Source organism: Lepidochelys olivacea, assembly GCF_965140295.1.
Source record: "Lepidochelys olivacea isolate rLepOli2 genome assembly, chromosome: 3".
Lineage (NCBI taxonomy): Eukaryota > Metazoa > Chordata > Testudines > Cheloniidae > Lepidochelys > Lepidochelys olivacea.
Window position 1 is genome coordinate 88783225 of NC_140413.1, and position 13037 is coordinate 88796261.

The 13037-nt window shown below is 41.7% G+C and overlaps 1 protein-coding gene across 7 annotated transcripts in view; it reads right to left on the bottom strand.

The window, feature by feature from the left end:
• Positions 1–13037, bottom strand: part of HS3ST5 (heparan sulfate-glucosamine 3-sulfotransferase 5) — a 265381-nt gene that overhangs the window by 219141 nt on the left and 33203 nt on the right. The window lies entirely within an intron of this gene.

Consider the following 13037-nt stretch of genomic DNA (forward strand, 5'->3'; position numbering starts at 1 on the left):
ACTGTCACAGCTAGTAGAGCACAAGATGTACATCTTCACTTTAAATTAATAAACCGTGCTATAAAAATAAGTCATTTACATCAATAAATAAATGAATAAAGCAGGCATTTTAAAGCATATTATATGCTCTTAATGTCCCCTTGGAGCACCAGCTACACCATGCACTGTATATGTCAAGATAAAAGTGAAGTTTGCTCATGCTAGTAGTTATCCACTTTTGAAAACTACAGAAGATTGCAGTATTTTTAATATTGAAGAAGGGACTTCTTTTCAGGGGCGTTAAAAGCCCTGAACCAAGATTGAACTTAGGACCAGAAGTTAGAGCACTTTAAACTGTGCATGACAAAAAAAGCAGAAATATATTCTCCTTTATTTGGGACAAACTCTTTTTGCATTTATAGCCCCAGATTTTCAAAAGTGAGAAATGATTTTGGGTGCCTAACCTGAAACACCTTAGAGGAGCTTGATTTTTAGAGGGTGAATACTCGGCATATTCTGAAATGTCACACTCTGAATGATATTTCAAGGTGGGCATGCAAAAAGAGAGTAGTATATTTTTTAAGGTGCCTCACTTTTGAAAATCTTGAGGGACTTTTTTGTTGATTTACACTGCTAATTTGAAAATAAATCACTGAAGCTTGACACGTTTAATGACAAAACTTCTTTGAAAGATTCAGCAGACTTTTCACTTTTCCTTGAATTATGTCTGAATTTATGATGTTCTTCAGAGGTCCATATCTTGTGTTCTAAACTTTCAGTCAGATTAAGAGTATAAGAAATGATAGCACATTACCTATCTTTCTTTTTCACTCCAAAACTGGTGTGCACTATTACTAATTTGTCAATCTATCGGCAAACCCAATACTGCTCAATCAGCTGTCCCTCCAATAGAGCCACAGTGAGTCACTCAGGCACACAGCAACAACACAGCTGCACTGACTTACCCTTCCAACAGAGCCTGTGTAACACTGCTTGTGGGTGGGATAGAACCTGGGACCTTCGGCATAGTGTATGAGCCGCTACTGCATGAGTTAAAAGCCCCAGGGCTGCTACCTAAAGGCTGTAGCAGACTCAATCTCTAGAGGTGCTAGGTGCCACTAGCAGGGGATAGAGCACCATACCAAGCAGGCACGGGTTACACCTGCAGTGACTCAGACTTTAGCCATGTGGCAGCAGCCTATCCCTGAGCAGAGCCTGGATCAAATGATCCCTAAATTCAGTATTTCCTCAACTTCACCAGAGCTGCAAGTCAGTCTGTGCATCAGCACTTTGAAGCCAGGAATCCTCCTACTGCCTCACAGCATATCAGGCTCTCGAGACTTGCAGCCTGCTCTTGATCTGGTTCCTGCTCCAGCCTTGTCCTACTCTGACTTTGCTCCAGCCCAATTACACACATGCTTCTCCCCTGCCTCTGCTTCCCAACCCCCTGGACCATCAGATTCTGACCACCTGGCTTCAACCTGCACCTGGACTCCAGCTACAGTATTGATTTGCTCGTCTACAGACAGATCTTGGTTCTGACCCTGGCCTGTCCCCGGATCCTGGTTTCAGTACTGCCCTCAGCCCAGCCCCAAGCCTGTATCCGGCTTAGACTTCAACTCCAACCATTAAGCCTAACTACCAGGAGCCAGCAGCTGACATATTAACCATCTAGTAATGTTCCTCAAAAATAGACAACTGTAAATATTTTCTGTAATAAGATTAAAGAGTTGAACTATAACAAATTTTTGCTTTAACTCTCCATTGATCAGTGAATAATGATATATGTAATACTTACATGTGTGCTTTTACAGATAAACATTTGCTCTCATTCTATAGGATGCCCACCAAAAATAAGATGAGTTTAATAGATTCATAGATTCCCAGGCCAGGAGAGACCATTGCAATCATCTAGTCTGACCTCCTGTTTAACAGGACATAGAACTTCCCCAGAATAACTCCTCAAGGTTTTTCAGAGATGCTCTAATCTTGATTTTAAAATTACCAGTAATGAATTGCCGGAGAATTCACCATGATCCTTGGTAAACTATTCCAATTCTATTAAAAATTTTACAGCTTACTTCCTGTCTTTTTGTCTAACTTCAATTTACAGTCATTGGATCATGTTATACCTTTCTCTGCTAAACTGAAGAGCCCATCAAATATTTGTTCTGCATCTAGGTACTTATAAGACTGTAATCAAGTCCCTCTTAACCTTCTCTTTCTTAAGCTAAATAGACTGAGCTCCTTGAGTCTATCACTGTAAGGCAGAGGTTCTCAAACTATGCGGTAGGCCTCCCAGGGGAGATGTGGGAATGTGTCAAGGGAGGCACAAGCAATTGGGGGGGGGGGGAGGGAGGAGGAGGAAGAGTGTTGTTTTTTGCTTGTTGCTTGTTTTTTAAAAAGAGTCTGGCCATCAGCCCCACGCAGCTGGGGCTCGGCCATGCACACCTGGGAGATGCGATAAAGGGGACTGCTGGATCCCTGTCGCCCCGGCGCTGACAGCAGAGCCCCACTCTGAGGCTCTCCTCCCCACCACACCAATTCCTCACCAGGAGGAGGCACCAGGGCTCCTGCTGTCAGCCCCAGGTTGGCAGCAGCAGCACAGAAGTAAGGGTGAAAAAAGTTATATTGACAAATTTCACTTTTCATATTTCAGAGTAGCTTTTCACATTGCCAGCCTTACTTCTGCGCTGCTGCTGGCGGTGCTAGAGTTGCCAGGTGTCGAAAAGGGACCCTGGTGGCTTCCCACGCCGCAACCCAGCTAGCCCGGAGGCCCCTCCTGCACCCCAAACCCCTCACCCTTGGCCCCACCCCAGAGCCCACACCCCCACCCAGAGCCCTCACCCCCCTGCACCCCAAGACCCCTGCAGCACCCTGAACCCCCTCATTTCTGGCCCCACCCCAGAGCCCACACCCCCAGCCAGAGCCCTCACCCCCTCATGCACGCCAACCCCCTGCCTCAGCCCGGTGAAACAAGAGAGTGAGGGGAGGCACAGTATTCCAGCAGAAATTGCACTAATAACAAATACAAGGGTAAAATAACATCTCTATTCCTACTCAAGATTCCCCTCTATGCATCCGATGATCGTATTTGCCTTCTAGACAGTGTTGCCCTGGGAGCTCATGTTGAAATCAATTATCCACCACAACCCCCAAATCTTTTTCAGAGTCACTGCTTCAGAGGATACAGTCCCCCATCTTGTAAGTACCCATCTGTAAGTAAGGAACAAATAATGTTGGCCTAGGTGTATACCTTTAGCCGTATAAAAAATGCATATTGTTTGTTTGCCCAGTTTACCAAGCAATCTAGAGCAAAGTGGTTGCAAAAGTCTGCCATTCTGTTATGGTAGCATTTTACAACCAGTTTTGCGTTCACTTTTCATCTTAGTAGCAATTGGCATATGAGTTATGGCAGACTTTTGCAACCTGTGTTCAAGTGTAAATGAGGAAAAATACAGTAGGAGGAGAGAGGCATTAGTATCAATGGACAGTTTTGTTCTTAGGTGTTGCCTCTCAATAGTATTTACAGTGGATGATCACTTAACAGTTCTCTCTGGGTCCTCTCAGAGAACAGCTGAGCCATACAAGAGCAATCTCAGGAGGGTTCATAGCCATGTGAAAAATCTCATGAACAACAATATCAAATGGCAAAAGCTGTAAACACACACACACACACACATTCTAAAACCATTTGACAAATTTTAAGTAAACCTGAGAACTCAGTTATTGCCAAGTTTGCCTCACCACCACTCACTCTATAAACTTCCCTTTCAAAAGAAGGAGGTACAGATGTATGATAATTAGCTGGGATTCCTAATGTTAAGTGATGAATTTTTAGGCAAGGGCTTAACTATTGTTTCTTTCAAAAGCAGTTTAAGAACTTGCTTAAAAAGCCAAAACCCAGTTGCCAAAATAGCTTAATCACAGCAAGTACATGCACAAAATGATCAGTTGGATGTCAAAATGGCTACTTGTGTATACAATTATAGAGTAACTTGCCTTTGCCAACTGACTGCACAAATAGGCACACATTTGTGTTTAATAGCAAGTGCACTTTTCTAAACAACTGCCACAGAAAGCATTATTCTGCCACTCATGTGCGCGATAATGCAGTATAAAAAGTTCAGGTTAATCTAAAAAGGAAAAAAAAATAGGCCTACTACTGTGTACTGAAGAAAGTCACAAGAACCTACCTGGACTCCCTTAACTTTTTTTTTTTAATCCATAGGTATGAGAGAAAACAGAGCCATCTCCTCTTGTGGTCTGCTCTCATGAGTTCAGTCTACTGACGAATAAAAGCACCACAGGCCAAGACATAACACTGGCTGCTGCAAGCACTTCTGTTCTCAGCTCTTCTAGCCAGCACCAACATAGCAGATATCAGATGTTTGTACAGCTATTCTTCTGTGCAATAGAGTTAGATGTAAGCAAACCTTCCATCTCAGATTAATACATACACATTTTTAACTTCTGCAAGTCTCATTACTCAAAGAAATCTCCAATGTGTGCAAGAATAAATTCCTCAGACTCGCTGGGTTGCTAGATTAGTAACAGTGATATTTTGGAGTCATGCTGTTAATAGCCAACGGCAACTTTAGTTACCAATAATTACCTCCATAGGAAACGTCATCATACATAAAAGAGTTAACACAATGAAAACCAGGTGAAATAGGGATGAAGGTGGGAGGAATCTGCAATATGTTGGATTGCAAATAATAGGTCCACTAAAAAAAATATATGAATGTTTCAATGTTTGGTAATGATAGTCAAATTCCCAACTAGCATTAAGGGGCAGGGCTCATCTGAAGGTCATTTTCCCACCCCTCACAGAAAAAAATATGTAGGACAGAGGTAGAAGAAAGAACTTAATAAATGAACTTTATAAGGTTTATACCAGATCACTCTGTCATGAGTGAGAGTTTTCTTCCCCGCTATGGCCCATGGAAGGAGCACTATGTTCATGCCCAAAAATTTATGGTTCTCCTGACATTCATGCAAATCTTAGAGGACCAGCTGGATCTGCTGTGCCTCCATGTTAATTCTAAATCCACACACACTTGTGATAATTGGGTTGTCAAATTTACCCTAATTGTAAGCTCAACTGTAAATGTGTTAACTTTCACATGATGCCACAATAACCTATAGCAACAAATGCTGATAGGAAGAGGTACAAAAGAGACAGACTGAAGTAGTTTAAACAGAAAGGCCTACTAATATAATCCGAGGACTATGCTGAAATCATACTTGGTAGAAGCAGAAGATGTGGAACCAGAAACTAAATAATCAAATTTGGTGTGTTGGAAACTAGGCATAATTGATGGACAAAAGGAGGGGATGGGCTATTCCACTGACCATTCTCTTTGTGCGTTCTTACAGAAAGACTCTGGGGGAGAAAATAGGGAGGAAAGGAGAGGATACTGAAGCAAACTTCACCATCATGGTTGCCACCCCAACCATTTCCTTGAGATGTCCTGACCATACTGGGCCAGAGAGAGGAAGCCAGATGACACTGCCACCTAGGATTGCCAGGCATCCAATTTGCAACCAGAACACCCAGTCAAAAAGGGACCCTGGTGGCTCTGGTCAGCACATCTGAGTGGGCCACTAAAAGTACGGTTGGCCGCAGTGCCAGCGGGGCAGGCAGGTTTTGTGCCCGGCTCACACGGCTCCCAGGAAGTGGCTGGCATGTCTCTCCGGCTCCTAGGCAGAGGGGTAGCCAGGGGGCTCCGTGCACTGCCCCCATCTGCAGGCACCACCCCGAGCGCCAGCTCTGCAGCTCTCATTGGACGGGAAACACAGACAATGGGAGCTGCAGGGGTGGCGCCTGCAGGCGGGGACAGTGCTGAGCCCCTGGCCACCCCTCCACCTAGGAGGCAGAGGAACATGTCACCACTTCCTGGGAGTCACCTGAAGTCAGTGCCACCTGGAGCCCGCATCCCAAACCCCCTTCCATGCTCCAACCCCTTGCCTCAGCTCAGAACCCCCTCCCACACTCAAACTCCCTCCTGGAGCTTGTACCCTGCACCTCCTCCAGCACCCCAACCCCCTGCCCCAGCCATGAGCCCGCACCCCCAGCTGGAGTCCTGCCCTCACCCCACTCCCTTGTCCCAGACCAGTCAAAATGAGTGAGTGAGTGAGGGTGGGGGAGACAGCAATGGAGGGAAAGGGGATGGAGTGAGCAGGGGGTGGGGCCTCAGGGAAGGGCCTCAGGATAGGGGCAGGACAAGGGTGTTTGGTTTTCTGCAATTAGAAGTTGGCAATTTTACTGCCACCCCTACCAGTTCCAGCTGACTCCTAAATATCACCTGAAATTAATCAAGATTGGACTGGACAGTAGCAGCCAGAGTTCCAGCCCATCTCAACTAACTTCTTTCCTTTAACCAGAAGGGAAGTTTTTACCATCTTAGATGATATCAAAGAGACTGTCAAACTGGGGTGGGGCATGTTGCTTGAAACTCTCTCCAGCTAAAGGGAAAGGGAACCAGGGGTGTTAAAATAAAAGCCTTATTTAATACTTTACATTGCAAATGCTTTAACTGTTTTTCCTTCTTCTCTGTATCCTTAAAAATACTTTCAACCCTGTATTAAAGGTATGTTTGCCAGGGTACTAAGCAGGCTACTGTCTCTGTAAACCAAACCCCAAACCTTGTTCAACACTGTTTAATGTTGGGCAGTGACTGGGTTATTTTAAAATCTTTAGCCCATATATTCCACTTAAATTAATACAACAACTTCCAGCTTGCTTCAGTGGGCCACAATGCCAGGAGCTCTTACCAGTCATTGCCCAAGGAACCCCTCCTAATGGATCAGGGCTAGACAGCAAGATGGAGCTTCTCTTCAAATATAGACAGTACCAGAAGGAAATTCATCCAGTTATACCAATATCATTACACTGGTATAGTTAAACTGCTATATTTATATCAGTATAATTCCTCTGTGTGGATACTTATTCTGGAATAAGAGTAGCTTTTTTCAGCTTAGTTTAACCCACTTTCTAAGCAACAGAAGCGACACTGGAAAAAGGTACTCTGAGGGCTCATCTGTACAGCGAGTCATTGTGTAGCAAGCCAGGATGTGAATCCACAGCTCAATGTGGATACTGCTACAGTGCAAAGAAAGTCCCTGGAGTGAGGCTTGGTTTATTACACTTCCAAGTAGTAGCTCCCAAGCTGCACTCTGGAACTTTTACTGTGCTGTAGCAGTGTCCACATGGGATGTTACTGCGCACAAAGCTTCTGCTTTGAGCACTCACATACCTGGCTTGCCATGCCGTAACGTATTGTTTAGACAAGCCCTTATACCAGAATAAGAGTGTGTCCACATAGGGAGTTATAGCCATTTAAATGCACACCCTAACTTATACTGGTATAATTTCCCCATGTAGACAAGCTCTAAGATGCTGACACCCTTAGCTCCCACTGAATCCAGTGACAGCTGATGATGCTTTGAAACCTGCAGGAGGCATTTACCGCCATGCAACATCAGGGCCCCTGTCCTATCCAGTACAGATTGTAACATTAGTGCCCCCTCAGACTCAAATCTGAGTCACTTCCATGATTCTTACTAATATATTACTTACCTACCATCTATGGAAGACCTTAACATAGCGTGATGCTTTAAATATCCACAAGAATTAAACACGACAGTATCCTGATAAGTAATTGACCTGCTCCCACCCACTGCAAAGAGGGAAAAAGAGGTAGTGTGTGATGTATGTCTAGATACGGTCAGGTCACACAAAGTGACAAAACAGTATAAGAGAAAGTATTAAATAGTTTCACAATATTAGGTAGAAGTGACGAGGGGAGCTGTAAAATACTGGCACATTTTCAACTAGATGGCACATCTTTACTGAATGAATGTACATGTGCAAGAAGTGACCACTCAAGAGACAAGCATAAAATGGTTTCATAGGAGAGCTGCTGTTTAACTAAAGGTCAAGCAAAATTGTGCTAGAAACCACATGGCAATATTTTTAAGTTGGAGGTTATTCATAAGATTACAATAGGGAAGGAATCTAACAGCTAATTTTTCTAAAGTACAATAAGTTAGAGTCTGCTTATCTAGGTATCACTTTAAGGAATATAATTATTTCTTAAAATTATTATTTTTAAACAGAAATGCTGAACTTCAGTCTACTTTTTCATGAGCAACATTCATTTAAGCTTTTTTTTATTTTGCTTTGTTTTCTTTAAGAATTTTTCAACCTATTAAAATGTAGATATGTTTGTTAAAAAAATAAACAAAACAAACAAAAAACCACACCAACCAGGAACTTCACACTGTGGCTTTTGAGCGGTTTCTTCATGGACACCCAACAGTTTGCCACAGTTGTAAGGTAAGATTCATTTGTGGAAAGAAAAAATGTAAAAAGGTTTTCCTTTTATCATCTGCAAAATAAAATATATATCTTAGTTCCACTATACTACCTCTAAAACACATCATATAGTTCAGCAAAACAGCCTTCCATGCTCCTTTCTCTTTCCAAACTAGAATTTAACATACAAGTTATAATAATTAATATCAACTCTGCACAAAGGTGGATGTCATTAATAACTAACACCAAACACCCACTACCTTCCATTATAGTCCTCATGGTCAATAGGCCTGAATGGACACTTATCTATTTATGTGAGAATGAAAAGTTATATGAGTAAGCATAATAAGTCAACCAGTGCAAAGGAAATTAAATAGTTTACAATAGTTTTCCTCTAAAAATTGAGAATTACAGAATTATTCTTGACTAAACTAGTAATTTACAGAGTAATTTTAACATTCCTACATTCATAGATGTGTGGTAAGTAGATAGCAGATTCAGGCAAACTCACCCTGGGATCTGAAAGCCAAGCCGTGTTTCCTTTTCACACATCACCACCAGTAGTAGATATTCTGAACGCCAAATGAAGCCCTCAGTTAATAGTGTGGCACCCCACTGTCTTTAAATTAGGCCCTCAATGGGACTGCTCAGGTGCAATTGACTGGATCTTAAATAAACAGTTTTGTTGGTGATGAACAAAGTAGATAGAATCCAGCTAATTCAATATTAGCTCTGTTGGCTCTGAAGAACTAGCAGAAGTAAAAAGTAGTTGAAACTTAAATTTTGTTAATCAGGCAAACTGATGTGACACTGAATGCACACAAAGAGAAAGTCTGTTGAGTTTGGATACAATTTATGCAGTCACTATTCAAAATAGGGTCACACTTAAATAGTCTCCATTACAACTTGGTGCACAAAAATATTTTCTAGCAAAAACAAAAAAAAACCAAATAAATTATTAGGAATGGGCCAGATTCACTGGTATGCTTCAATTCTTTTGTGTCACTCTGGTGAAGCAAAGCAGCCATAAATAAATCTTAAACAACAAGTTAATCTGGCCCCAAATTCTTAATTCACACATAAATTGTCACCATTCTAACCTACAGAAGAAAAAAAGATGCTGGATAAAATGTTCAAAGACAATCTCTTCCATGCAAACAGTGAGTGGAGCAAGCATGGCTTTCTGGAGCTGGCACAGCAAGTTACGCTGCATCAGTTAAAGATTTTCATAAGCACTTCAACATGTTGAATGAAGGAGGCTGAAGTTTGTACAGACATGTGCAAGTTGCTGGATATCCTCAACCACAGCTGCTTACACACCACCACTAAATGAGGAAAAATCCAAACCAGTGAGAATGCACATTTCAAGAGGAGAAAGTGCAGAAGATGCCAAGAACTAGTGGGAGGCAGATACCCTGTGGAGCTTGAGGTCTGCATGGCCCTGGGGACCAGAAGAAGAAGAGAAGAAAGGAACCCTAATGAGCTCATATAGCCCGATTTTCAAAGATACTGAGCACCCACAGTTCCCACTGACCTCAATGGCTTACCTCTACTGAAAGTCCAGACATAGGCCTCCAAAGCCCCTTGCTCCTTAGCTCCCAATCAGCCTTTCCAATTCCCCAGCTTCCCACTTTATTTCTAGTCTCTTTGCTTGTCATTCCCAATTCTCCTAAAAAATTGCCATCCTGGTGGATTTCTTAAAGTTCACAGTAATAATGACCAATCATGCTCACTTTATAAAAAGTGAAAGTTTTGCTGGACCCAGTTCAGACTGGAGGCATTGTTCTACAGACTTCAGTATGTACACAGGTGTGCTAATTAAAGGGAGCAGAATGAAATAAGAGGATCATACAGAGAGCTTAAACTCCAAAGGGCACTGGGAAGCAGGGAGCCCTGTAGGTGTCTTTGTTCCCTAGCTCCAAAGAAGTCTTCCCCAACTTAGCTCAACAGCCTCACCACTTCACGCCTTGCCTCTCCGGTGTGCACTCTTCAAAGTCTTCAGGAACTATCAGAGGAACAATACACACTTTATAAACAGCACCACTGGTCATGCATAATTTATTATAAGCTCATTGGAAGCAGCATTCATTTTAACCTTCAAAGATCTGCAGTACTTCCCGTAGACTTTGTAATATAATGCACTGAAAACAAATACAGCTATATCCTGTTATTTAAAAAATAATGGATTTTCACCAACTCAAAAAAACCTTTGATAGGTATTAAGTCTCAGCTAAGTTTCCTAGTTAAACTTAACATTCCTTCCTATATCTATAATATGGTATTACCACAGTACCTAGAGCTAAGATAGGGACCCATTGTGCCAAGCACTGTACAAACACACACAGCCAGAGACAGTCACTGCCCTGAAGATCTTAAAAATTTATATACACAAGGCAAAGGGAAAGAGAAAAGTATTTTCCCAGGGTCAAACAGGAAGTCTGTGGTACAGCTGGGAACTAAACCCAGGTCTCCTTCACTCTAATCCTGTGTATAAACCATAGAAGCAGTACCTCTTTGTTATTATTGTTGTTAAAAAATCCAGTCTTCAAGACAGCAGTAATATAAAGCGATTTCTAGTGATTACATCAGAGAGACCAACTTTTCAGAAAGGAAGTATGCTTTTCACATCTAGCATGTGAAGATCCATACTTGGGATATTAGATAGCAGGATTGAACAGGTATTTGGTCAAGAAGCCAAGTCAATAAATAACTTTGTAATTGTGTAAATAAAGTCCCAGATAGCAGCTTTGCATATCTCAATAATGCCAACATTCCCGAAACACACTGTAGAAGCTACTTTGAAGATGGTAGAAAGTGCTCGATCTTCAAGTACTGTGATACCAGCAAGGTACAACAGATCTGTAAAGAAAGTTTGATTCACTCAGGCTATCACCCTAGCATGCAGATCTGTTCTGACAGTATTACTAAGAGAAATAAGGTTACTTATCAATAAGTCTAGCTACTGTACATTGCCAGTACAGATCCACATGCTTCACTACTCATCCGCACTTCCTGGTGTCTAAACAGTGGAAGAACTAGAGTGCTTTCCTTTTTACACTCCATAATTATACAAGAGAAGATGGAAAGCTAATGACATCACTCTACATTGTAACAAATTCTGACCTTACTATAGTTTTAAACCAATCTGCTACTGTTCATTACAAAATGAAAGAGCTTGCTTTTCTATTGATGAATGCAGAGTACACCGTTAAGTATCAAACAGTCATTGTATCCATTCAGAAAGAGGAGGAACTTCTCTGCCCACTTTTAAAATTCCTATTTGGATAGAGGGACCATTACACAGCAGGATTTTTGTTTTTGAAATGGGGGGAAATTTTGTGAAAACAAAGATCCAAAATTTACATAGATGTAAGAAGTGAAGTAATATATTCAAATTTGTCAAGTGTCTTAGAATTGTTTTGTAGATTACTCTTGTCACAGATTAACTTGAAAGGGTACATGAGCACATCTACAAATTTTATTTACTTCATATTAAGTACTTTCATAATGCATCATTTGGGTTTAAGTTATTCAGCACACAATAATCCACAATAGTTACTGAATACATAATGCAATAAAGTGATCCTAGTTACTATTAAAACTACTTATAAGATTCCTATAAACTAGGCATAATTTGAAAAAGAACATTATAAATGTGTATGTTATTAACCTTCAAAATGGTAGTCAGTTTTTCTGGGTCTTGATGGAATAAAAACAACTGAGGAGAGATTATAGAGGTCTACAAAATCATGAATGGTGTGGAGAAAATGAATAAGGAAGGGTTATTTATTCTATAGTAGGGTCCTCAGTGGGCTGGGTCAGGCTGTAAGTGTTTGCTATATTATACTGAATTTCTTTTACTACTACTCCCATAGATGAGGCCCTCAGTTCCAAACTAGACATGACAATGAGACATGGCTGCTGCACAGTGATACTGGTATCAGTTATTTGATTACAGTGCCCAAGAGAGTCCTAGGTGAACATGTACGCATTACAGCAACACATAAAAGGGAAGATCCCCAAAGAACTTACAATCTAACTATTCCTGAAAATTATATTAAATATGCTTTTTGAACTTCAACTGCATTTCTTTTTGCGAATACAGACTTACACGGCTGTTACTCTGAAAACTGCATTTATTGTGTTTTTGGGGGGGAGAAAAAGATTAATGAGGACGAGGACCCAGTCATATTATAACACATTATTTCTCATGCTAGTCAAACAGGTCCTGTGATCTGAATGAGGGCCCTGTGTAGACACTACCCACCATCATGCCTGTTGATACCCTTGAGCTGTGGAGCAGCTGGGTCAGCTATACCAGTGACTATGTCAAGTTTGGACTGCATAGGGTCCTCATAACTACGCTAGAGGAGCATATTGCAGAGCATTTTACTATCCTGACCGAAGGGAGGGAGGGAGATAAAAGTCAAGACAGTTGTTGCAACTGAACCCTCCTTTCAAAGAACAGTATACCGTACATGAAATGTTTTCTTTACTGTGGTGTTCATGAGCACTGCTTTGGAGGCTAGTCCCAGTCAGCTGTTGCAGGCAATGGGTGTGTAGAGTGCTGGGCCCCTTGCACCCTGACTGTTAACCACATCATGACCAGAACAAATATGGCAGTGGTCAGTGAGACCAGTTTTGCTGTACTAGTATGGCTTCCCCACCCTCCCAGAGCAACACAAAACGTTAAAAACCCAGAGCTGTTCTATGAAACAACCTATCCCTCTCCCAACAG